This window comes from Passer montanus, unplaced genomic scaffold (assembly GCF_014805655.1).
Source record: "Passer montanus isolate IOZ18808 unplaced genomic scaffold, ASM1480565v1 scaffold59, whole genome shotgun sequence".
In the NCBI taxonomy this organism is placed as follows: domain Eukaryota; kingdom Metazoa; phylum Chordata; class Aves; order Passeriformes; family Passeridae; genus Passer; species Passer montanus.
The window spans coordinates 2,711,129-2,736,276 of NW_024370926.1; positions in this window are offsets into that span (position 1 = coordinate 2,711,129).

Sequence of the window (25,148 nt, forward strand, 5' to 3'; positions counted from 1 at the left end):
CCCAAACCATTCTGACATTCCATGATTCCCTGGATTTGCCATTCTAGCAGCATTAAAGTGGGTATATCCACTGGAGGGAATTCCTTCCACAGCTAATCCTGATTTTCACCAGGTTAGGACTTAGGTGATCTCCTCTAACCCATGAGAACCAAGCTGGAATTTCTCATGATTTCTTCTCTCCCTTTTTATTGTTTCATATAAAATGTTGCTGGGCTGCATTTCCCTCACTGCCCCCCCAGCAGAGGAGTAATTACATTTATTGGAAACGCTTCCTGATCACACATTCATTTACCAGCTGCTAAAGGAAAATGAACTGGGCAAAGTGCCACTGGAGACTTGGATTCACAAGCTGGGGAAAGCAAATGAAAGAACTGCTCAGTGTGCATTTGCTTTCCCTCTCCAGCCGTTCATTATCCTCCTGTTCAGCTGATTTAGGAAGTTAAAAGGCAGCAGGGTGGCAGCATGTGATACTTTTCAGCACGAGCACAGCTTTGGGGCTGCCAGATTTACCTTTGGCTGAACTTTAAAGGGCACTAAAAATATTCCAACTTCACATCTTAAATATGATGCAATAAATAAAACCAGAACCACTGCATTCTTATTTCTTGGTTGCTCTCAGTCACTCTCATTGGTGTTGCCACTGACCCATTTTCATCCTCCCTGTCCTTCTTCTCCCTCCCTCTATCCCAGTATCTCCTTTTTGTTTTCTAGACCCCACAATCAGCATGAAAAACAACTCAGCCCCAAAACACCACACACAGAGACACCTCTGACACCTCCAAACCCACCATGGAATGGTTTGGGTTGGAAGGGAGCTCAAAGATCATTTTGTTCCAACCCCGTTCCACTATCTCAGGTTGCTCCAAGCCCTGTCCAACCCGGCCTTGGGCACTGCCAGGGATCCAGGGGCAGCTTCTGAAGCAAATTCCAAGCTTACCTGTAGGTATCCTTAAGAAATATCTCAGTACAAGATTGCCCAAATCCACCAAGTCGCGGACAAAGAGAGAGATTTCATTCCAAGTACTGCCAGAGAGCCCAGGATGGTGAAAAACCCAGCCACAATGAGCAAAATAGTCAAAATAACACAGTCAGAAACCCTCCAGTGCCCAGCTGAGAATATTTTTGCAGGCTTAGCCCTTTTGTGTCTGCTCAGTCATGTTCACCACCAGGGAAGACCAATAAAATCCGTTGGAACATGAGACTTTTGAGTCAAATAGATCAACCTATTGGATGTGGAAAATCAATGGGCATTGATTTTGTGATATTTTACACTGCCCCTTCCCCATGCTGTGCTCATTCCCCCCAGGCAGGGGCAGACAATAAATGATTAATTAATTAGATTCCCACGGCTTCCCCATCCCATTATTTTGTGTCTCAGGAGGTCTGATAAACTTTCAATCCTACCTGAGTTCTGCAGGTGTGAACTAATTACTACTTGAAAGTTGCCTAAATTTCTGGTATCACTAAATTTAGAGTATTTCCCTCTCATTTTATTTTTGCTTTCAGTATTTGCTGTTTTATTTCAGTCTGAAGGTTTGAGCTCACCCTCTTCGACCTTATTTAACACAAGAAGGGAAGGAACTGCTTAAAAACCTGGTCTGGTGGAAGGTGTCCCTGCCCATGGCAGGGGATTAGAACTGGATGAGTTTAAGGTCCCTTCCATCCCAAACCATCCTAAAATTCTGTGATATCTCTAAAGAACACGGAATGCTCTTTAGAGATATCACAGAAGAGATATCTCTGTGATTTTAAATTTAAAAGTTACTTGATAGTCTTTCCATCATTTTGCACCTCGGGTGCTCTCTGACAGTGTGGATGCAGAGTCGTTTTAATCCAGAAATTTAGACAAAACCTGTCAGTCTGAAAATGGGTTATAAAACTCATAAAATGCAAACAAAGTGTGTAGTACACATCCTAGACAAGCAGACACTGGGACTGGATGAAAAAGGCTCAAATTACTTGAAGAGAGCTCAGCATAATTGCTGGTTTTCTTCTGCAAAGAGATTTCTACAAAGCACACAAAAGCAGCTCTTAAAGAGAAATGATTTGTGGCATAAGTGGTGTGATAAACATCTGAATATGAATCTGGTTCTGGTGAAGAACCCTTTAAACTCTGTGTCTTTGAATGTTTATGTCGTGCACAGGGACATTCAGGTGTCTGGATATCCAGTTTTGGTTTTTTGGGGTCTCTTGTTTGAGGTCTTTTGTTTGGCCCTGTGGTCCAAACCCAGGAGGTTTGGGTCTCCTGTGGGTTGTGTTCCAGTCCTGTGCGGACATCTCAGGTGTCCCAACCCTGAATCATGGAACCACAGCATCCCAGAGTAGCCTGGAGCTGAAGGGACCTTAAAGATCATCCAGTGCCACCCCTGCCATGGCAGGGACACCTTCCACCATCCCAGGCTGCTCCAAGTCACATCCAGCCTGGCCTTGGACACTGCCAGGGATCCAGGGGCAGCCACAGCTTCTCTGGGCACCCTGAGGCCTTGTATTGGCCTCATCCTTTCATGTTCATCTGAAAATGTGATTTATTTCTTGAATCACTGATATAAGGGTCTCCTCGAGCCAGGTCTCATAAGCTCTTGGAGATCTATATCACATCCAAGAGAGCTCAGATACCTTAGATGGCATAAATTGACAGAGTGGCTTCTGTGGCACTGTTGGAAACAGAGAAGTTTTAATAAAAAAGGCAAAATAACAAAGCTCCTTACAGACAAAAACCGACTTCGGGCAAGAGGCTCTTGCTCTTGGTAAAACACTTCACAAAAGCAATTCGTTCCTTTGTTGTCTTTTTTCAGTAAATTGCTTAGGCAGGGCTTTTTGGCTTCTAATTGGCTATCCTTAAGTTTGAGGTGAAGTCCTCAAGGTCCTTTTACCCAACTAAAGAAAGAAACTTCTAGGCTTTTTTTCCTTTTTTTTTAGAAGACAAAGAATAATTTTGTCACTCCATCAACAAGGGGCACATTCCAACAAATCACCACGTGCAATAAAGCATCTCAGAACAGAGAGCTCCCTTTTCCCCAGGCATGCAGACATCAGTGAGCACCCACACAGCTGGGGGGGCTGATATGGGATTAATCCTGCCCATCTCCTCTTGGATCTGCTGGATGGCCCTGCTTCAATCATCTGCTCTCCCATTTTATCCAGATTTCCTGGTCTAGGCTGCCACCGTGCTGTAAAGCCAGTCCAGCTCAGTTGTGGCTTGGCCCTCTGGAAATGAAGTTATTTGTTTATTTCTCTATTTCCCATTGCTTCATTCTGTGCTTACCTTGAATTTATTTGGGGTAAATTTACCTCTTTATAAGTCAAGTCACCTCACATGGGAGGACCAGGTGACAATGGGGTCATTCCTCATTCCAAGGCTTCAATCAAAGACCTTGCCTTGCTAATTCTCTTTATATTCTTGCACTGTTTGAAGGTCTGAAGCTTTAGGAAAACCACAGGTGCCACAAGACTGACACTCACTGAGCTGGCAGCAGGGTGGGTGATGTAAAACTTTTGTGATGATGTAAATCTTTGCACTGGGAGCTGTTCTGGAGTCACATAGTGTCTGGGGTTGGGAAGGACCTCTGGAGCCACCAGGTCCAACCCCCAGCTACATCAGGCTGCCCAGCACCATTCCCCCTTCAATATTGTATTTACAGGGACCCTCGTGGCAGAGAGGAATAATGGGAATGATGCATCTGACCCCATGTTCTCAGAAGGTTAATTTATTATTTTATGATACTATATTATATTAAAGAATACTAAATTATACTATACAGAAAGGATACTTACAGAAGGCTAAAAAGATAATAATGAAAACTCCTGACTCTTTCCAGAGTCTCAACACAGCTTGGCCCTGGTTGGCCAATGAATAAAACAACTCACACCAGAACCCAATGAAACAATCACCTGTGGGTAAACAATGTCCAAACACATTCCAAAGGAGCAAAACACAGGAGAAGCAAATGAGATAAGAATTGTTTTCCTTTTTCTCTGAGGCTTCTCAGCTTCCCAGGAGGAAAATCCTGGGCAAAGGGATTTTTCCAGAGAATGTGAATGTGACACTTCAACGAGCTGAATTTGCTTTTGAAGTACAACTTTTGCTTCTAGAACTTGGCTGGATCCTTTAAGAAGAGTGATGAAACCCATTTATCTCTGCAGAGGGAGGTTTGCCCAGAGCACTCCTGCATTATCTTGCACAGGGGGCCTTTGCTTTGTTCCAAGGTGAGTTATGCCCGTGATCATTTTAAAAGACTGCAAATGGGCTGCAGGAAACAAAGCAGACAGTCAGGGTGTAAAATACCTTCCATCCCCAAAGTGTGTTCATTCTCAAGGATCCCTCTCATCCATTAAGTATTGATTTGAGGGGAGGACACAGAACAAAGCTGCCAGCTGGCCCTGATCTGTTTGAGCAGTAAATCCAGAGCAGCTCCTGGGGAATCGATGAAATCCCATCGATTCAGAAATGCTGCAATTAAATGAGCTAATGGATGAGGGTTTGGGGGAGGGAGCTGAGTGACACCGAGGGGATCAGCCTGGCCAGGTGGCAGAAGAGGTGAACTCAACACCTTGGACCATGAGGGGGTTTGGGCACATATTTTTGGGTGTGTTTATTTGTTGTGTGTGTCCCCTGGGTGTGGCCAGGACCCCAGGGTGGGACATTGCTCTGTTAGCAGGGACATGAGCTGATCTGGAAAAACTTTCCATCGTGGTAAATAGAAGACTTTTCAGATTTCAAAATCAAAGAGCCACAGGCTGAGCTCAGGCCCCAAGGGCTGGGTCATCCTCACTTCTAAATTGCCTGTTTTACCTCCAGCTGCACCTTTCCAAGAATGAGGGATGGTGGCCAACAGCTGAGGGCTGATTGTCTTAGGCTGGAAGTGCAAGATGTGCCTGGGGCTGTGTATTTTATTTATCATCTGTCAGAGGTGGGGCGGTTCTTTGCTGTTCATGGGGAAGTTTTCTTTATCTCTCCCACAGCCAATCCTCCCTCCAGGAGATCTCTGCTGTCCATGGCCACTGAGTGTCCCTGCAGGGCTGATCAAATTCCAGCATCCCATGGGGAGATGCTCCGCCCAGGGCAGGAGCCAAGCATTCCTACCTGGACACAATCTGAGCCTGGAACAGCACAGCAGCCTCTGCCCACTGCACTCCCAGAGGAGCAGCTTTCTTCTGCCCTGCATTGCCAGAGGAAGAGCAGTCCCATCTGCAGCAGCCCTGGAGCTGGAGAGGAAAACTGCAGCCTTGTGCAGGATCCCTGCTCCAGCAGAAGCACAGCTGGCACTGCAGGAGGGCTGAGCCCCCATGGGATGGGACTGTGCCACCACCCTGACACACAGGGCTCAGCTCCTGCTCTGACTCTGGCAGTGGTGATTTTTTTACACTATTGCATTTCTGGTTTTATTTTTTCCCTAATAAAGAGCTGTTATTCCTATTCCCATATTTTTGCCTGAGAGCCCCTTAATTTCAAAATTATAACAATTTGGAGGGAGGGGGTTTACATTCTCTTATTTCAGGGGAGGCTCCTGCCTTCCTTAGCAGACACCTGTGTTTTTAAACCAATACACACTGATTCTCCCTCTCTCCCTCACTCTTGTTGGGACCCCAGGCCAGCGTTGCAGGCCTGGGGTCCCAACATCAGGATATGGAGCTGCTGAGTGGGTCCAGAAAAGTCCACAGAGATGCTCCAAGAGCTGGATCCAGGCTGGGGGAGCTGAACAAGTTCCATTCTGCTCTACAGTGTTGGGAGAGAGAGCTGAGGGGATTTTATTATCTTTGAGCAAGTGAAAGGAATAAACTCTTTCCCATCTTCAAAGGGAAAGGTACAGAAATCACAGATTGATGCCAAAACAGGGTATTTTTAGTTAAATGTTAGGAAAAGCTTCATCATGGTGAGGCTGGTTCAAAATCTGAGAGGATTTGGGAGAGGTGTAACTGTTCCTGGAGGAATGAAACCTACAAAAACATTATCACAACCATGAAGTATCATCAGGATGGTTTAGGCAGAGCTAACAGCTGATCCCAGTACCTATTCAATCATTTCTCCATGGAGAAACCAGGGACAGGAGCAGAGACAAAACCCTGTTTCTGAGAGGTGTGGGAAAGAAGATGAACTTTAAAAATGCTCAGGAGACCTGGGATTAATTCCTTGCCCTGCTGTAGAATTCCTGGGTTTCAGCCTTTCCTTGCCTTGACTTCCTGTCCATGGGAATTGTATTTTTATTTAGTATTATTAATTTTTATGCTAGTAAATGCTTTGACTGCTAAATAAACAGGTTTTTCCACTTGTCTCCAAAGAAATCTTTTCCCAAAGCAGTTGGGGGAAGGACCACTTAGATTTGTTTTCTAGAGGGCCCCAATTCAGAGGTTCCCTCTAAAATTTACTCATAGTTTGATTCTGAATAAGCTTTGCTTATGTTTAAGTTAAATTTCACCTGCTCTGGGTTGAGCCTGTTGCCTCTTGTCCTGTCAATGAGAAGAATCTGGCTCCATCTTCTTTCCTTCCCACACATCAGGAATTTGTAGGAATTATTAAACCCCTCCAGAGCTTTCTCTCACTGAGGCTGAGCAACCCCATCATTTTCAGCAGAGAATTAATTTTACCTAATTTCAAATTTCAACTCTAAACCTGTCACCCAGGAGTGCTTTTCTAGCAGAACAAAAGACACCAGGGGCCCAGAATTCAGCTCCCTGATCCTGCAGATCTCAGGTGGGATTCAGTTCCCACACACAGCTGCCAAACACCATTTGGGATGGCATCTGAGACATTTTTAAGGGACTGGCAGGTGCCACAGAGCATTTATGAGGGACCAGCATCTTCCGGAAAAGGCAGCTGGAGGTCAGGAGAGGTTTCTGGGGGGTCCAGAATGGATTTAGGAGGGCAGAGCCTGCCCTAGGACCAGAGTTGGTGTTGAGGGAGGGCTCAGCCCAGCTGGGTTCTATGTGTAAGCCTGGCTTAGCTGGGGGCCTCCCAAAGCTGGAATAAGGATCCCAGTGCCACTGGGGAGACCAGGAGTGCCACATCAAATCCTCACCTCACCCATTTCTCGTCCCCAGCCTGGCTGGTTGGGATAAGCTGAACCCCAAGCCCTGTGGCCCAGCAGTCCTCTGGGGAGCTTTGCAGGCAGCTAAAACAAAAAACAACCCAGAAAAGGCTTAAATTATGCCAGGGGCTCCACCAGCCCATGCAAAACTTGGTGAGAGGAGGTGTCAATTCACACTTGGACACTGCAGAGCTGAGCTAAAGCAGCTGAGGTGGCTGGAATTTGTGTGCATTAGCAAACAGAAGGTGTGGATTGCCTTTTTTATTTTCCGTGCTGGTTATGTCTGTACAAAGGGGATATAAAAGGTCTCAGGGTGCTGGTGCCTTCCCCTCTTTGCTCTGCAGAGCAGGGGAGGACTGGGACAGGTTTTATGTGGCCAAGGTAAATGTGGTGCTTGTTTTCCTCGTTGGCTCCTGCCAGGAGAGAAGCAAATGCCCACGTCAGCCAGCAGGGAAAACCTGCTCCTTCCCCTCCTGTCAAACACAGGGACTTGTCATCCCAGCTCCTGGAGAAAAGGCAGCCAGAGCTGTGAAACTGGGTGTGAGGAGAAAGCAAATTTAACCCTGGGTGTGGGTGGTGGAGCAGAGCCCTCTTCTTCAGCAAGCTTAGCACCAAGTGGCATAAATAATTTTAGTGAATAAACAAGGTAAGATTTGTCTTTCTGGAGATGTAGAGAGGTTGGAAGAAAAGCAGATGCCTTTCCCTGGAGTATCACAGAGTTATTAAGGTTGGAAAAGAACTACAAGACCTCAGAGTCCCAGCTGTGACTGATCCTCACTGTGTCACCAGCCCAGAGCACCGAGTGCCACCTCCAGGGATGGGGACTCCAACACCTCCCTGGGCAGCCCCTTTCAATGTCTGACCACACTTTCAGTGTGAAATTTTCCCTAAAATCCAGTCTAAACCTCCCCTGGCACAGCTTGAGGTAATTTCCTCTCGTTCTGTCCCTGTCCCCTGGGGTGGAGAAGTTTTAGAGTGAGAAGGTCCCCCCTGAGCCTCCTTTTCTCCAGATTAACCATTTCCAGGAATGTTAAATGAGGTTGTATTGAATGAAACCACAACAATGCTGGTTTTTTCCTCCTGCAGCATCAGTATCTGGGGATCCTGAGTGGAGCAGGATTGTGATGGGAGGCTCCTGACCCTCCATGAAGGAGGATTTACCTCCTTGGACACCTGGGTTGAGTTTCAGCTGTAGCAAAGCAAACTCCCTCCCTGTGTTTCACCTTTCAAGGGACAAGACATTCCCGGCATAACACATATCCTGATTTTTCCCTTGCCTTGCCAGTGGTTTTCAGCTCTGGCAGACCTGGCAGCATTTTTTGTTGTACCTGACAGTTCAAACAGACTTTTTTTTTTCGTTTAAGTCCAGGGAAATGTTTAAACCTGAGTGATCTCTGGAGGGAAAATGCTCTAAAGAGCATGGAGATAAATCTCCATGTCTTTTTGATTAGGGTTTCATTGGTAACCCAGGCAGGCTGTGTGGTTTTAAACTTTCACTGAAGTGTCTCATTAAGGAATTAAAACCCTAAATACCTCCTGGCACCAAAAATCCTGAACCCAAGTGCAGGACTTGTCCATACATTGCATGTTGGATGACAGAACTGGGATTGTGGGTGTGGAGTTTGAACAGAAGTGTGTGATATCACAGGGTGGGATCTTGTATTTTCAGGGTTCCCAGATGAAGGAAGGAATGATGAATCTGACTCCATGTTCTTAGATAGCTAATTTATTATTTTATGATGCTATATTATATTAAAGAATACTAAACTAAACTACACTAAAGAATACAGAAAGGATACTTACAGGAGGTTAAAAAGATAATGAAAACTCGTGACTCTTTCCAGAGTCCTGACACAGCTTGGCACTGGTTGGTCAATGAGACAAAACAACTCACACCAGAATCCAATGAAACAATCACCTGTGGGTAAACAATGTCCAAACACATTCCAAAGGAGCAAAACACAGGAGAAGCAAATGAGATAAGAATTGTTTTCCTTTTTCTCTGAGGCTTCTCAGCTTCCCAGGAGAAGAATCCTGGGCAAAGGGATTTTTCCAGAGAAAATATGACTGCCACAGTGGGAAACTTAGAGTTTAAGGGTTTAGAATGTAGTAATAGATATATAAAGCAAGATGGAGGTTTTAGAGTGGAGGCTGGTCCTTCTTCACCTTCTTCTCCATGGGTTTGGGTGATTTTGTGTAATTGGATAAAAAAGTCCACATTGCAGGCACGAGTGGTTATTGGGTTAAAAGTGAAAATAATTTAGGTGTAATTTCTTAATTGGACAGTTTATCCTCAAAAGACCTTGTAGAGAAAGACAGTTAACCATTTTGTAGCTTGTTAGAATGCTGCAGAACTCAGGGTTTGTAGGACTGTGATATGGATAAGAACTAATAAACACCTGAGTCTGAACACAAAATATCATCTTGAACTTCAATCCTGGCTTTGACAGAGGCAGAAAAGAAGTTAAAGAATGGACATTAGGGAAGGAGCTCTGTTTGTTTCTGTGATGACAAAGAACCTGAGTTAATTCCTCCTATCTCTGCATTGCCTCCACTCTTTGATCATTTTGTCCTTTTTGAGCCTCTGTTTCCTGTGCAAAATGGACATAATAATTTTTATTGGCTGAATTGTGTCCCTGGGAAGAGCTGCTGTGCCTGTGGAGGGGTGAGGGAGGATTAATTTGGGATATTTTGGGTTGCTCTGTGCAGTAAATCCAAAGTGATAGAGCTGCCCACCAAGTCTTGGCTGTGTCTCACCCGTCCCACAGAATTCACTGGGATCCAGGTGCTGTTTTCTCTCGTGCCATTAGGTGGTGGTGGAGGAAGCAAGACAGACACGATCCTCAGAGTTTCAAACCAGGAAAATCAGAAAATTCCTTCAACTTCTTACAAGGGAAATATTTCTTTGCTGTCTGCTCAAAGGAATGAAAAACAGGTAGGGGAGGGTGATCCCATACGTGAGGGACTGCACAGCAAACCCAGTGCCTGCTCTTGGAGAGCACAGAGAACACACAAACATCAGGTTTTGAGCAGGGGAATCACAGGGAGTGAAGCTCTGCAGATTTTTTCCCCTGGTAAAAATGGAAGGAAGGTGGGAAGGCAGCACTGGAGGGGGATGAAGGAGGTGTGAGAGGCAGGCAGGGTCCTGGCAGCTTGATCTGGGGAACAAACCCTTCCTCTTAAGAGAGTTGATGTGTGAAAACTCAGACTTGGAGAGGAACAGGAAGGGGGGGGAAAAATAAGACAGCTCAGAATAAGCAACCGACCACACACACAAAAATCCCTGCTTTGCTCTCCACAGCTTTGATTGACTGCGAGGAGCTGGTTTGAAAAAATTAAAAATTATGGAATCATTCTGACTGGGAAAGTCCTCTGAGATCACTGAATCCACACTTAAAGTGATGTCTTGTCTTCAGTGTCCTTGCGCTGTCACCTCAGCAGCAGAGGAGCCCTGGTGGGTAGCAGGAGCACCCCACAGAGAATTTGTCTTGTTGTGTAAAACATTTGTGCCCTCCTCGGTGCCAGGAATGAGGGACTAGAGCCTGAACACTCCCCTTTTTGCCTCTAAACTCAGCCTAAAGCAGCAGCCAGTATTTTTGTTGCTTTCCACCTCTTTTGTTGGTTTCACATCTGTGCTGTGACCCAGCAGGGCTGGATTTCACTCTCTGGCTAAAAGAAGTGCATGAAGGATGAGGAGCTCTGAATCCATGGGCTCCTGCAAAACCCTGAGCTGAAATTGTGCATTCTGAGCTAAACTGGTGGTGGGTGGCATTGAGACAGTGTCACAACACTGCAGGAACTCTGCAAGGACAAACCTCCAAGGAAAGGCAGGACCAGGACTGGAGAGAAGGAAACCACAACAACCAGGATGTCCCACACCCTTACCTGAGCCTTCACCAGTGAAAAACTGAATTAAAGCCTGAAAACTTCAAATGTTTTAATATGAAAAGCTTCTAGTCCTTCAGGGGAGAATTTCCTCTGAAATATTTCCTTTTGGATGCCCTTCTCCAGCCCCCAGCAGGGAATATCCAGTGGGATATCTCTGCCATCCTGGGTGCCAGCATTGCTGTGTTTTCCTTTTTTTAAATCCCTGCTCAGAGGTTTTTTTTTTTTATCTTGCTGAGGCAATAACAGCCTTTGTCTTGTGAAGGACACAGTCTGGTTTCCAGCCTGCCCTGAGGAGCTGGAAGCTTCTCTGTCTCAGAGTGAAGTGCCCTCAGAGCTGGATGATGGCCCTTGAAGGCTGAGACCAAACTCAGCTGAATGGGCAACCAGAGAGCTGAAAGGAATAAAATACATCAGATTCCTGGAAAGAACCTTCAGGATCACCCAGTTCCAACCCCCTGCCATGGGAAGGGACACCTTCCACTTGACCAGGCTGCTTGGGCCCCATCCAGCCTGGCCTTGGACGCTTTCCCTGCTCCCTGAGGTGTTGGAAACAGGAGCACTGGGCACTCAGCCTGGAGAAGCTGCGGATTTTGGCCAGTCTGAACCCAGAAATGCCCACATTTCATTTAAACTGTTCTTTCTGAGACCTGGGTAACTGCAAGGACTCTTGTGTCCAACCTGGCTCTTGCTTTTCAGAGATGTGGATGTTTCTGCTTGGGCCAGCCTGGATCTTTCTCCCTTAGCATTATAAAACTTATTTGAGACATTTGGTCACACCAGGCTCTGAGAAAACCTCAAATTCATTATCATTTCATTTATGACACAGTTTTCCTGATTTTTCCTCCCCAAAAAGGACAAATGGATGCCTTTGAAAGACCAGCAGACACCATGCACTGCTGTGTGTGTATTTCTGTTTTGTATTTGAGATTCTGGATTTAATATAAATAAATAAACAAAAATAAATCCCTCAGCAGGGCTTTAGCAAGGCCTGAATTTGCTGACCCTGAGGCTGAGACCACGCTGTGACCATCATCCCATTTCCCTGATTACTCCTGGAAGCCTGCATGGCTCAGTGAGCAGAAATGGTGCCACCAGCACAATCAGGGATAAATTCTGTCCCCGTGCTGCTCTGGTGGCCAGAGAAAGCCCAGGAGTCACATATTTCACCAGCTGCCACTGGGCTAATCAGGATTTGCTCCCATCTGGAGAACTGGGATGAGTTTGTGGTGCTTTTCCCCAGAGGAAGGAGATGAGGAAACAGCTCAGTCAGGTGTGGCATCTCTGCACTGAGGAAATCCACCACCTCATTCCTTCTCATTTTTCCTTCTCTGTTTTGTAGGGAATCTTTTCAGCATGAAACACAATTGACCTGGTTTCTTATGGAAAGTATAAAATAGGAATTCAGGCTGCCCAAAGCCCTAGTTTTATGCTCTCACAAGCATAAGTGACACTGCTCTGGCCCATTGTGCATCCTGGCCAGGGACAAAGCTGCTGCACCTAAGTGTGGGCTGTTTAAAGACAATGAAATGTTCTTTGGGGAATGGTTTGGGACTTTAAGATCACATTAGATCGGTGAGATCAGGGATGCTACCACCAAGATCGGGTTGTCCAAGTCTTGTAAAGGATTTTCTCACATCAATGAGTCATCCTTGTGGTTATCTTCTCAATCTTCTCCTGTTTTATTTCTTTTTTTTCTTCTAGAAGTATTTCAAAACCATCTGCATCACTGTCCTCTGTCTGCAAATTGTGTTCTTCAGGCCATGTAAATGACTTCTTAGACAGATCTCTGATCCCTTTGCAGGTTTGTGGTGTTTTTTTTCTCTTTCAAGCAAAATAAGAAGTAGGCCAGACTGCCAGGATGTGCCTCCTCCTGCTCACTTGGGAGAGCTGGTCTTGGCTTTTCTGGAGGCTGAACTGAGTTTCATCACTGTGATAATGAATGGCAGCACTTTCACCTCCTTGGGAGCAAACTCAGAATCTCCCTTTGCCAAATCCAGCCCAAAAGGAGGAGTCTGGTGATTTCACAGGCCTGAAGTACACAGAGAATGCCCAGTTATTTGTACTCTAAACAGAAAACTGACAATTTTCCTCGTGCTGTTACCCTGCTCTGCCAAAGCCACCTGTCAGATCAAACAATTTATAAACAGTGACTGTGAAGGAAGGGAATCAAGTTCCAGTCTGAGGAGGAGCTGTGTGTGCCTTGCTGCTTAGTGAGCATGGGCTCTCTCCCTGCCTGCCCTCAGCAAAGCCAAAATTGTCACTTCTGCACAGCCTGAGAGGGGGAAGAGGAGGAGGAGTTGTCTAAAACTTCGTGCTGATTGACCACAGCTTACAGATCATGCCCAGTGTGTCATGGCCTGCACGCATTCACTGCTGGCAGCGGAAAAGCACTTGTCCTCAGCACTTTTGGTTCTGAAAATGATTTAATCTGTCAGACTTTGCTGCAGACTGTGTGTGGACTGCTCTGCACTGAAGAGGAGGATTTACTTAGCTTTGGAGCCCTGGAGAGAAGCCTGGATTTCAGCTTGTCTGGTTAGGAATTGTCCTGGGTTGTAAGATGTGGTTTGGGGTTGTGTATTTTATTTATCATCAGTCAGAGGTGGGGCAGTTATCCTCTGTTCATGGGGAAGTTTTCTTTATCTCTCGAAGAACTGTTATTCCTGTTCCCATATCTCTGCCTGAGAGCCTTTCAATTTCAAAATTATAATTTGGAGGGAGGGGGTTTACATTTTCCATTTCAGGAGAGGCTCCTGCTTTCCTTATCAGACACCTGTCTTTTCAATCCAAGACAGGAATGCAGAGATCAGCAAATGGCTGAAGGACAGTTCTTTGCAGGGCTCTGCTGATGATATTAAATGGCTGTGGCCAAAAGATAAATATTAATTTCTTGGCTTTCTGGAAAGTCCTGTGAGCCACATCACAGCACAAAGTAGGAGCAGCACAAAGGTGTGGTGCCAGGTTCTTCTCATGAAGGGATGCAGAGGTGTAGGGCCAGGAATGTCATTTGTTGCGTCCTCAGGGATTTGATGCCTCTCTGCTCCATATTTTTGGCGGGTTCCTTTATACCCATGCTGTGTAAGGAGCTCTGAAAAAAATCACAGTGTGGAAACCCAGGGCACTGGGAATATTTCTGTGTCTGCTCTGGGGTGCCCTGACCCCCAGGGGAGCACTGACTCTGACCCTCATTCATGGAGAAAGTTTCCTAGACTTCAAGATAGACCAGAATCCCCAAAAGTGTGAAATAGATTATAGAGAGCAGTGTGGGTGTGTCACTTGGGGAGAAATTTAGGTTTGGGATTTTTAGTATGTTGTGGATGGAAGCAGGATGGAGGGCACAGGGTGCTGTCCTGGGTTTCTTCTTCATGCTGCTTCTTCCTTCTTCTTCATGGGTTTGGCTGGCATTTTGTAATTGGGCAGAAAAGTCCACAGTGGGGCTCTTTGGGATCAGTTATTGGGTTAAAAGGGAAAATAATCTAGGTGTCATTTCTTAATTGGATAGTTTAGTCTTAAAAGACCTTGGAACAAGAGATTGTGGCCATTTTGTGCCTTCTAATGAAAAGCTGAACTCACGGTAGTGAGACTGTTTTACTGATAAGAAATAATAAACACCTGATTGTGAACATGAAATACTGCCTCAAGTGCCTTCAGTCCAGACCCAGAGAAACCAACAACTGGAACCTGACATCACAGAATATCCCAAACTGGAAGGAACCCACAAGGACCATCGAGTCCAACCCCAGTCCCTGCACAGACCCAACCCCAATGAAGCTGCTGCTCCTTCTGCTCCCATGATCAGCCTTCATTTGAGGATTTTTAAAAATTTTCTTAGTCCCATTCAAAAGAGAAGATTCTTCCACTATCTTTCCTTGATGGATTCCACAAACTGAGTTGATGTAATAATCACTCCCCTTGGTACCTTTGAGCAACTTTCCTGACTCTTCTCACCCCCTTTTTGTTACAGTGAAACAAGAAAAGGAACAAAAGATGAAGTCAGAAAGCCACTGAAAGTCCTGATTCCTGCATCAGCTGAGTCTTTAATAATTCCTGGTATTATTTGATTTATATGGCACCTTTTATGCTGAGGTGTATCCCAAATTCCATAAATAAGTGGAAAGCTGTGCTAGCATGGTCTCAGCTCTGCCAAGCTCTGCTCAGCCCCAGGCTCTGTAATTGCAGGTATTTCTCATCAAAATCTCTTTGGTTTTTCTCTCACCTTCATCCTGCAGCCAAGTGCTTACAAGGCTGCCGTGAGCAAAGGTGGATCTCTGGCTGGGTCAGTCACAGAATGGTTTGGGTTGGAAGAGACTCTAAAAATCCCCCAATTCCAGGCCCCTTCCATGAGCAGGGACACCTTCCACTAAAAAAGGTTGCTCAGAGTCACTGCTTGCCTGAGACAGAGGAAAAAGGCTGACTTGAACTGAAGGATTGAGGAAAGATGCTGCAGTGAGAAAGAAATGCCTGAATCAACCCTTGGGATTAAATTGTGCCTCTCAGAGTCAGCGGAAGCAGAAGGGACCAAAAAACCAGGGCTGGCCTCTATGAACAGGGAAAATGAGAAAAAGGGGGGCTGAGAAGGTGGGGGAGGTCCCTGATTATGTGATGGACAGGCAGAGGCATTAAGTCTTTCTGTTTATAGATGTAAATTTATCAGCCCCAAATCCAGAGAAGAGGAACAGGCTGCCCAGAGAAGCTGGGGCTGCTCCATCCCTGGAAGTGTCCAAGGCCAGGTTGGACAGGGCTTGGAGCAGGCTGGGACAGTGGAAGCTGTCCCTGCCCATCGCAGGGGGTGGCACTGGATTCTCTTTAAGATCCCCTCCTACCCAAACCTTTCTGGGATTTTATGATGTGGGAAGTGGGCATTTCCCTTGTTGGGTCATTTCAGGGATCATTTCCCATGGATCATCACAGACCCTAGGGATGGGACCACCTGCAAATTGTCATAAAGAGCAAAGGAATGAGTGAGGCTGAGCTGCAGCAGTGAGAGTTTCTCATTTAAAATAATGGTGGATTAGAAATCAAAATGTTATTGCTGCTGTAAAGCTGATACATCCCCCTTGCAGTTTACTCCCTCTTTTAAAGGCTGACATTCACAGGAGCTGGAGAGGTAATAGCAGCAGCTTCCCACTTATTAGGAGCTCTCAAAAGGATCTCAGTGAGCCAGGCAACCGTGGTTTTTATTAGCACTGATGGTGTGTGTCAGTGGTTGGCCTCTCTTTATGCCAGCATTAACAAGAGTTGGGAGAAAATTGTGTTGTCAAGCACAAGCCAAGCAGAAATAATGGCACTTGAATTCTTTCTCTGCACCCACAAAGTGACAGCATTTGTGGTCTTTAGCGTCTATTTCATGGTTACATGTCACAGGCGAAGCCAAGCCTTGCAATATCCTGGGTTCTCTGGTATGGGTTCAGTTTTGTCCTCTGTAAAGTTGTTTCTGGGGTTAAGAGCTCCTCGTTTGCAGCCTCTTTCCCATAATGTAACACATCTGGACTGCAGAGATCCCCCTCGAGTTTCTCCATCCTGCTCTTCCAGGGAAGTCCCATCGTGTCAGAGAGACTCAGCTGATGTGCAGCTGCATTTTCAAAGCAGGGATGTTCATGTTTCCTGGCCGTGACTGCAAAGAGAGATTTACTCCAGGTTTCAGGAGCTCAGCGTATTTCAGGAGATCTTGATTTACTCCCACTTCCTGCCAAACCTCCCTAAGTGACCCTGGGGGAATTGTACATTCCACCTGTGCCTCACTTCCCAGTCTATAAAAGAGCATGTTTCTCTCAATTTTTCTGTCTTATATTTGGATTTGGAGACTTTTGCAGCAGGAATTGTCTGTTTCTTTGTGCTGTTTGTACCTGCACCAGTGAGACCTGCTCCAGAGTCTGCAGGCGAGTGTCAATGCCTGGGGGATCTGCCTGGGGGATCCCAGCAGTTCTGGAGGAGCTGGTGGCTTCGAGGTCCTTTCCTGACAAAAGGACCCACACCAGCACAGCAGCATCCTTGGTAATGCTGGGGTGACTTCCAGGAAAAAAACCTTCAGGATGAAATGGCAGAGGCCACGACTTCTTGTCCTAATCAATAACCACAAGAAGCACAGAATTTTTAGTTCTTTTAATTTATGTTGTCTCCTTATTTAATGTGAAAAACCAAGGTGTTCCTGAAGCTCTCCTCAGTTTTCCACCCCTTGCTGTCACTCAGTTCTGAGAATGTTTGAAATCTATAATGACCAAGCTCTAAAATCCCTTTTTCTTGTCCAACTGCCTGTATGTGTGTCTGCCCAGACAGCTTGTACCTCCCACTGCATTTGTCTGGTGAGTTAAAGGCCCTCAGCACAACAGATTGTTCATGCCCAGGAAATCAGAGCTCCATCCATCCTGCTGAATGAGGAGAATTCTTCACAGAGGGAGAAGCTTTGCTGCCTGGTGTCAGGCCACTCCTGCCCTGGGGGCTTTCCCAAGGCAGTGGCAGCACAATTTCTTCACCAGATGTGAATGCTGAGCATTGGGGTGTCCCCTGGGTGACTCTGCAGTGACAGGGAGGTGCATCCAAACCTTGACAGGGGGAAAGCCAGGGACCTCTGCACTCTGTGCTCCTCTCAGGAGTTAAAAAGAGCCTGTGCCCTTCCCATGGGGCTGGAGATGTCCTGGCTGTGCCATGTCTGCTTAGATTGTCCTGGCCTGTGAAATGTTGCCTGAGCACCATGTGCAGTTGTGGAGAGGTATCCACCCCTCTATCCAGGAATGCTGGGACAGGAGAATTTTAAATCAGATCCTCACGTGACATTTTGCACCCATAAAACCACCTAGGTGAGCAGGTAATGTTTTTGTAAACATGATCATTTATTGGCTGAGTGGGAGCACAAAGAGAATTTGGCTCTCTCCAGTCAGTGAGACAAACACTGGCTATTTCCAGACCATTCCCTGCCATTGAGGACTTTTAATAAATACCTGATTCCTTGGGAAGGATGCCCTAGAACAGAGACTGGACAGAGCTAAAGAATAAATCAGGGATTTATTCAAAGGATCTCCTCCATGGATGCACCTTGGGCAGCACCAGAGCCCAGCCAGGGCTGCACCCAAGATGAACCCAAATGGTCCCAAAATGCACGAGCGCTGCCGGGGTCTCTCCCTGGGCTCAGCTCTGCTCCATGTGCACATTGCAGTTCAGTGTCCAATCCCAGCTGCAGCCCCTGCAGTCCCATCCTGCTTGTTTTTCTCTCTCCAGCCCACGGGGTTTGTGCTCTTGGGCTGAGATTTGGATCATTTGTCCTTGGTGCCCAGCTGGAGCAGGAATTGTTTTGTCTCCCTGCTCTGTGCAGAGAGCTCATCATCATCTGATATGAAGCCCAGACCCACACACTAAAGCAGCACAGAATGTGAAAAACATAAAAGCTCCAACATGAGGCATCATTTCCCCCAAGGATTTTTCAGATTCCTCACCAGGCTCAGTGCTGGGCTAAGGCAGCTCCCAGGAGGGCAGGTGGTGGCCAGGGCATGGCACAGCAGTAGAGTTTGTTCTATTTTCTTTACAGAAATCAGTCTAAAATCTGTCCCAACCCCAACCTGGTTAATCCCCACGTGTTTCTGTTACTGGGGTGTCTAGTGGCATCCTGTGTTTAGAAGTATTTTTGAGACTTGCTCAATTAATGGGTCAAATCACAGAATCACAGAATGGTTTGGGTAGGAAGGGACCTTAAACTTCACCTAGTTCCACCCCCTTGCCATGGCCAGGGACAGCTTCCACTATCCCAGGCTGCTCCAAGCCCTGTCCAGCCTGGCCTTGGACACTCCCAGGGATCCAGGGGCAGCCCCAGATTCTCTGGGCACCCTGTGCCAGGGACTCACCAGCCTCACAGGGAACAATTTATTCCTCACATCTACTCTAAATCAATCCCCTCTCAGTTTAGAGCCATTCCTCCCCATCCTATCACCACAAACCCTTGTAAAATGTCACACCTCAGTCAACAGCCTGAGATGGAGGAGTGACATTTAAATTTCCACTTCTGGATTTAAAATGATTCATCTCAATCATGCTGCCATCATTAGAGATCATATGAATGAGCTACTTTACATGCTCAAAGCTACATTCCTGTGCCTGAACAGGCAGAAGGAGGGGGATTAATTAAGGGTATTTAATTACTTTCAGTGTCCATTGCACAACATTTCTGCTGGACACGTTGCCATCACTCAGCTGAGTGGCAGTGACTTGTCACAGGGGAGCTGTCAGCAGCAGGAAATTGTGGAGCAAGGAAGGAGAGGAAGAACAACTCACACTGGCCCAAGCCAAGAACACATCCATTAACCAGGGACTGATGGCTCGTTCCATAACTTGTCACCCATTAAAATATTGCAGCTATATGGATGCTGATGTACTGCCAGCTGCACTAAAAATAGGCCAAGTGTGCAGCTTTTAGTGCCACAGGGGAAAAAAAAAAAAGTTTTTGTGCATTAAAAACACTTTGCCATGACTCACATTCCTTCTTGGCTTTTCTGTGCCCTCAGATGGAACATTTTGCCAGAGGTGTCTGGTGCACCCTGAAAGCAGCTTCTGCAAAATAAAATTAGAAAGCACTGTTCATCAAAGCCCTGTGATGTGAGATCCCATCAGCCAGGGAGACCCAGGAGGGGAGGGCAGCTTGTGAGGGTGTCCTGGGTGGCAAGATGTGGCTGGGGGTGTGTGTTCTATTCCCCATCTGTCAGAGCTGGGGCAGTTCTCCTCTGTTCATGGGGCAGTTTTCTTTATCTCTCCCACAGCCAATCCTCCCTCCAGCAGATCTCTGCTGTCCATGGCCACTGAGTGTCCCTGCAGGGCTGATCAAATTCCAGCATCCCATGGGGAGATGCTCCGCCCAGGGCAGGAGCCAAGCATTCCTACCTGGATCCAATCTGAGCCTGGAACAGCACAGCAGCCTTTGCCTACTGCAATGCCAGAGGAGCAGCTTTCTCCTGCCCTGCATTCCGGGACTCTGCCACCACCCTGACACACAGGGGGCCAGATCCTGCTCTGACTCTGGCTCTGATTTTGTTTTTTTTTGTTTTTTTTTTTTGGTACTATTACATTTGTATTTTAATTTCCCAATAAAGGACTGTTATTCCTAATCCCATATCTTTGCCTGAGAGCCCCTTAATTTTAAAACTATAATAATTTAGAGGGAGGGGGTTTACATTCTCTATTTCAAGAGAGGCTCCTTAGCAGACACCTGTCTTTTCAAACCAAGGCAGAGGATGTCCTCAGTCTGATGCTGAGGAGCTTGGGGACAGCAGAGCCATTGTGGGCTGCTCCTGTGGCCCTGAGAGGGTGACAGGGACTGGCAGGAGGTTTGGATGGAGGGGACCTCCTGTGGAATTGGCAGCTTGAGCAGCTGGAGTTGAGGTGGTGCCTGCTGGGGAGGGTCAGGCTGGGAGAGAGATTATTTTTCTCCTCCTTTGGACTCATTTATTGGCAAAGAAGGAAGTAGAGGGTTCTTGAAATGCACTTGCTTTGGAGAAGAGTGCTCTCATCAGTCCTGCAAACAGGAAAGACCTGTCTGGTGAGAGAAGGCTTGAATTTGAAGCCACATCATAGAATCATGGATGAATCTGTGTTGGTGAGAGCCCCTTAATTTTAAAACTATAATAATTTAGAGGGAGGGGGTTTACATTCTCTATTTCAAGAGAGGCTCCTTAGCAGACACCTGTCTTTTCAAACCAAGGCAGAGGATGTCCTCAGTCTGATGCTGAGGAGCTTGGGGACAGCAGAGCCATTGTGGGCTGCTCCTGTGGCCCTGAGAGGGTGACAGGGACTGGCAGGAGGTTTGGATGGAGGGGACCTCCTGTGGAATTGGCAGCTTGAGCAGCTGGAGTTGAGGTGGTGCCTGCTGGGGAGGGTCAGGCTGGGAGAGAGATTATTTTTCTCCTCCTTTGGACTCATTTATTGGCAAAGAAGGGAGTAGAGGGTTCTTGAAATGCACTTGCTTTGGAGAAGAGTGCTCTCATCAGTCCTGCAAACAGGAAAGACCTGTCTGGTGAGAGAAGGCTTGAATTTGAAGCCACATCATAGAATCATGGATGAATCTGTGTTGGAAGGGATCTCTAAAGGCCATCTAGCCCAACACCCTTGCAATGAGCAGGCACATCTTGAAATGAGCAATGTTTCATTAAGACAAATGCAAGGAGTGAGTCAGAACATCAGTGGGGTGCTCATCTTGCTCAGCTCAGGCAGTCCAAGCAGCAGCCTCTGTAACAGGGCGATCATTTCCTCTGCCCATCCTTTTACATACTGAAAGAAGAGGGGAAGAACAGGTTTTGTCTAATATCAGATGTTTAAAAGATAACAGACAGTTTAAAATTAGTCACCCAGGCTCCTTTACATCAGACACGAGAGCAGAAACTTCCAGAGGCCAGCTCATTTTCTGATGACATTTTTTAGGCAGTTGTGTGGCATTCAGCCATGAATCAATAGGTTTATGACCTTCAGATAGAATTTGAAGCAATAAATTGAATATTTTGCAGATCACTGACCACTTACTCTACATCTTTATTTTCAAATTTTCTCATTTTTTTTTCTTTTCAGAGCAGCAAACACTGTTTGCTCCTCTGCTCCTGAGGTGCTGGTGCAGATCCTTCATTCCTTGGTGACATTTGCCACCTGTGCCCTGCTAAATGGTGCCCTGATGTGTCCCAGGAGCTCATTTATTCCCCTCACCAAGCTCTTTGCCTTGTTCATTAACATAATTACTTCCCTGCATTAGCTTATACCTGTAATAAAATCTCTGCTCCTCCTGTTTGAAGCCACAGAGGTTGAAAGCTTGGTAATAAAAACAATCAGTGACTTAACAAATTACTTTCCCCTCAACCATTTGGCTGGTTTGGCAGAGCTCCCTTTCCCTGTGCTGAGTTTTTCCCACTGTAGAGGCACTAAAAAACTCCTTTATTAGTGAGCTCACCTTGGCTGTGATGGCCAAGAGCAGATGTGAGGGAAGAGGAAATTCCTATTGCATGGAATAATATCCATTCCTAAAAGCAAGGACAACACTCAGTTCTGGAAATGATGCTAGGAAGAACCAGAAAATGGTTTTTAAGAAGATTTATTGCACAATTCAGAGTCCTGTGAGTTCTGTGCTTTGCCTGGGATTGAATTCTCTTTAAGAAACTGCTTCTGTTTAAGTTTATTTTTGCCGTGCTCTGCCTCCTTCTGCCTTCCATGGGAATTATTTCACAGTTTTGCAGTAAGACCTCCCAAACACTGTCCAGAGAGGGATTGATTTCTGTCTTTAAAAGGACATTACTGACAGGGAGGGGTTGGATGCTAAATGGGCTCTTTAATCTAGACAAAAACACAACAAAAGCAGGAGAAAAACATGAAAACTGAGAGTAGTTCACTTATTAGAGCAAACTCTTCAGAGAATTGTGCTTTCTCTGTCTCTTGAAGTTTGTGAAAAGATCTAAACACATCTTTGGTATCTTTTCACACAATCTGGGGTGATTTAAATATGTGTGTGGGACAGGAAGGATGCACAAGGTGCTCAGTGCCTGCTGAAGGGGCAGCTGAGCACACAGTGGAGTCCCATGGCTCTCAAATAACATTAAAAACCTGATTTTAGGCAAATAAAATCTATCTTTGGGCTCTGATAATGGATTTAGGGAAGAAGCTGGTACTTTCAGGGAGAAAAATCCTTGATTTATTTATGTGTCCTCTTAAAGATGAGGTGAAATGTCCCCTTGGCTGATTTCAGGTGGGTTGAGGAGCTCAGGGAGAGGAATCCAAACCTCAGGGAAAGCCCAAGGGAAGAGGTGGAATTAACCCCTGACTCTCAAGCCCATCTCCATTGCCTGTCTCTCAAGAATGGCCAAAACAGGACCAGAATTTTGGGTTTATCCTGGCTGGGAAGTGGTGGTGACTCTGTGCCTTGGCTGTGACTCGGCCATTTGTCACCTCCTGTGCCAGGCAGGCAAATTGCCCTGACTCTGCAATCAGGGTAATTAGGCAAAGCAGTGTTTTGAGCTGCTGCAACCCTCGGAATAAAACATTGCCTTTGAATCAAAGTGCTCTGATCAAAGTTGGAGAATTAAGATAACAAAAGAGCAATTAGGGAAATTTTCCAAATGAACAACTTGTGTGGGTGGAAATAGGTTCTTTCAAAAATGTCATCAAAACATCTGAACTCTTTAAGAATGCTCCTTTTTCTTTTGTTTGGAAATTGCTCATTTAGGAGAACAACACAGGAACACGGGTGTGTCATAGGCTGGTGTCACCTGCTCTTCTCCACTTTTCCTCCATGGGAAGGAGTGTCCCACATCCCGGGGGGATGGGGACAGCTCTGTGTCCCAGCTGTGTGACCCAGATCAGGGTCTGGCTGCTGAAATGTTCACAGAAATGCCCAGAGCACTTCTAGGGACAAATGCACACCAGCTATTGTACAGCAAAGATTGTTTCCTCAGGCTCTCACTCCTTTCTGAGCATCAGGGGTGGCACTGGATGATCTTTGCTGACCTTTCCAACCCAAACCATTCTATGATTAAAAAATAAATAAATGTGGCAAGGCTCACAGGGGCTGGAAAGTTCCCTGATGGGCTCTGGCAGAGTGTGAATTGTCCTGCTTTGCAGTGCTGCTTTGTAAAAAAAGAACCTGAGGGTGGAAAACAAAGCAAACCATGTCTGGAAAACAGTTCAGGCTGGACCAGTGTGAATTGTCCCACTTTGCAGTGTTGCTTTGTAAAAAAGAACCTGAGGGTGGAAAACAAAGCAAACCAAGTCTGGAAAACAGTTCAGGCTGGACCTTGAGCAGGCAGAGGGATGTGCTGGGTCAGTCACCTGTCTCAGGCTGACCAAAAAGCCTCTGCCTCACTGACAAGTGAAGTGATTTTCCTGGTAGTGGGAAAATATTGGAACCCTGGATACTGAGAATTTTAAACTTTCTGTTGAACTTTCAGTGAATGCCTCTGAGCACAAAAGAGTGCAGAGCACGGAGTGGCTCTGACTTTGATGAGTGAATCTCAGGCTGAAATTGTCCCCTGCAAGGACAGGGACGCAGAGCTGCCACTGCTGGAATGGAAGCAGCTCTTTGGCTGGAATGTGATTCAGCCAAGATCATCTTCTTATGGACCTGAGATATCTTACAAACGTGTTCCTGAGCTTGGGAAGGAAAAGCACGCCTGGAACATCCAGAAAACCCTGGACTCTCTCCTCTGTTCCGTGAGAGGCCTTGGGAAGCCCCAGTTGCTTCACTGGGGTAATCTGTTGGGATAATCAGGCTCAGATTTCCCTGGAAGATCATTTGCTCCCAAAAAACCTTGAAGTTGTGCTTTGCTTGCTGTAGCTGAGCATCTGCCCTCATCACACAGGTGTTGGTTTCTCCCTCAGCCCCAAGGAGTGGGAGAGGGCCTGATATTCCCTTCAGAGATGAAAAAGGAGGGTTCCTTTCCCCTCATCTCATGGTGTGTGTGGAAGAGGAGGGTCTGGTCTCTTCGCATGGTGTGGTGGGGAGGGACAGGGACCTGATTCAGGGTGAGGGTTTTATCTTCATTTTGTGCATCTGGGGGTCAGATGAGTTCCTGCACCTGGATTCCTCATCCTGGGATCCCTTCCTAACCCACAGCTCTGCCAAAGGCTCTTGGTCAGCCTTGGTTTCTTATTTTAGGGTGAGGTGAATTCCCCTCTGGATGGGACCATTTCTCTCTCTTGACTACAGAAAGAAAATGGGGGTGAAATGTCAGGCTTAAATATCTGCATTTTATCCAGGAGGAGGTGCCACCCTCACCTTCCCTGCTGCCCTCAGAGCTGCACCTCCCTCAGGTTTTATTTTTAATTTTTTAATTTTATTTTTTATTTATTTTATTTTTTCTGGAAAGTTTTTGGAATTTTCAACACCAGGCTTTCAACTTGGCAAATGAAAATATACCTGGAATAGGTGAGGGACTCATCTGACAGACATTCTGTCATGGTTGATTATGTACAAACACATTCTACATCCACAAAAAATAAAATGTTAAGTAGCCAAAACAAAATGAGTAAGCAGTGAGTGCTCACCCACCTTTGGATGGAGGTACAAGGTTCATATTCTTTTTGCCTTGTCCTCCTTTTATCCTTATTTTCCCATTGGTGGAGATAAAATGGGAAAGGAAAAAGTAAGAGGAAACCAAATGTTCAAAGTGCTGAATAAGCTGCGAGCAGTTCCCCTCTGAGACCTGTAATCAGAAAAGGGATTTAATAGTCCCCATCCAGTCCTTCTTTGCCTGCATTTGGAAATTGTGATTATAGCACCAGCGG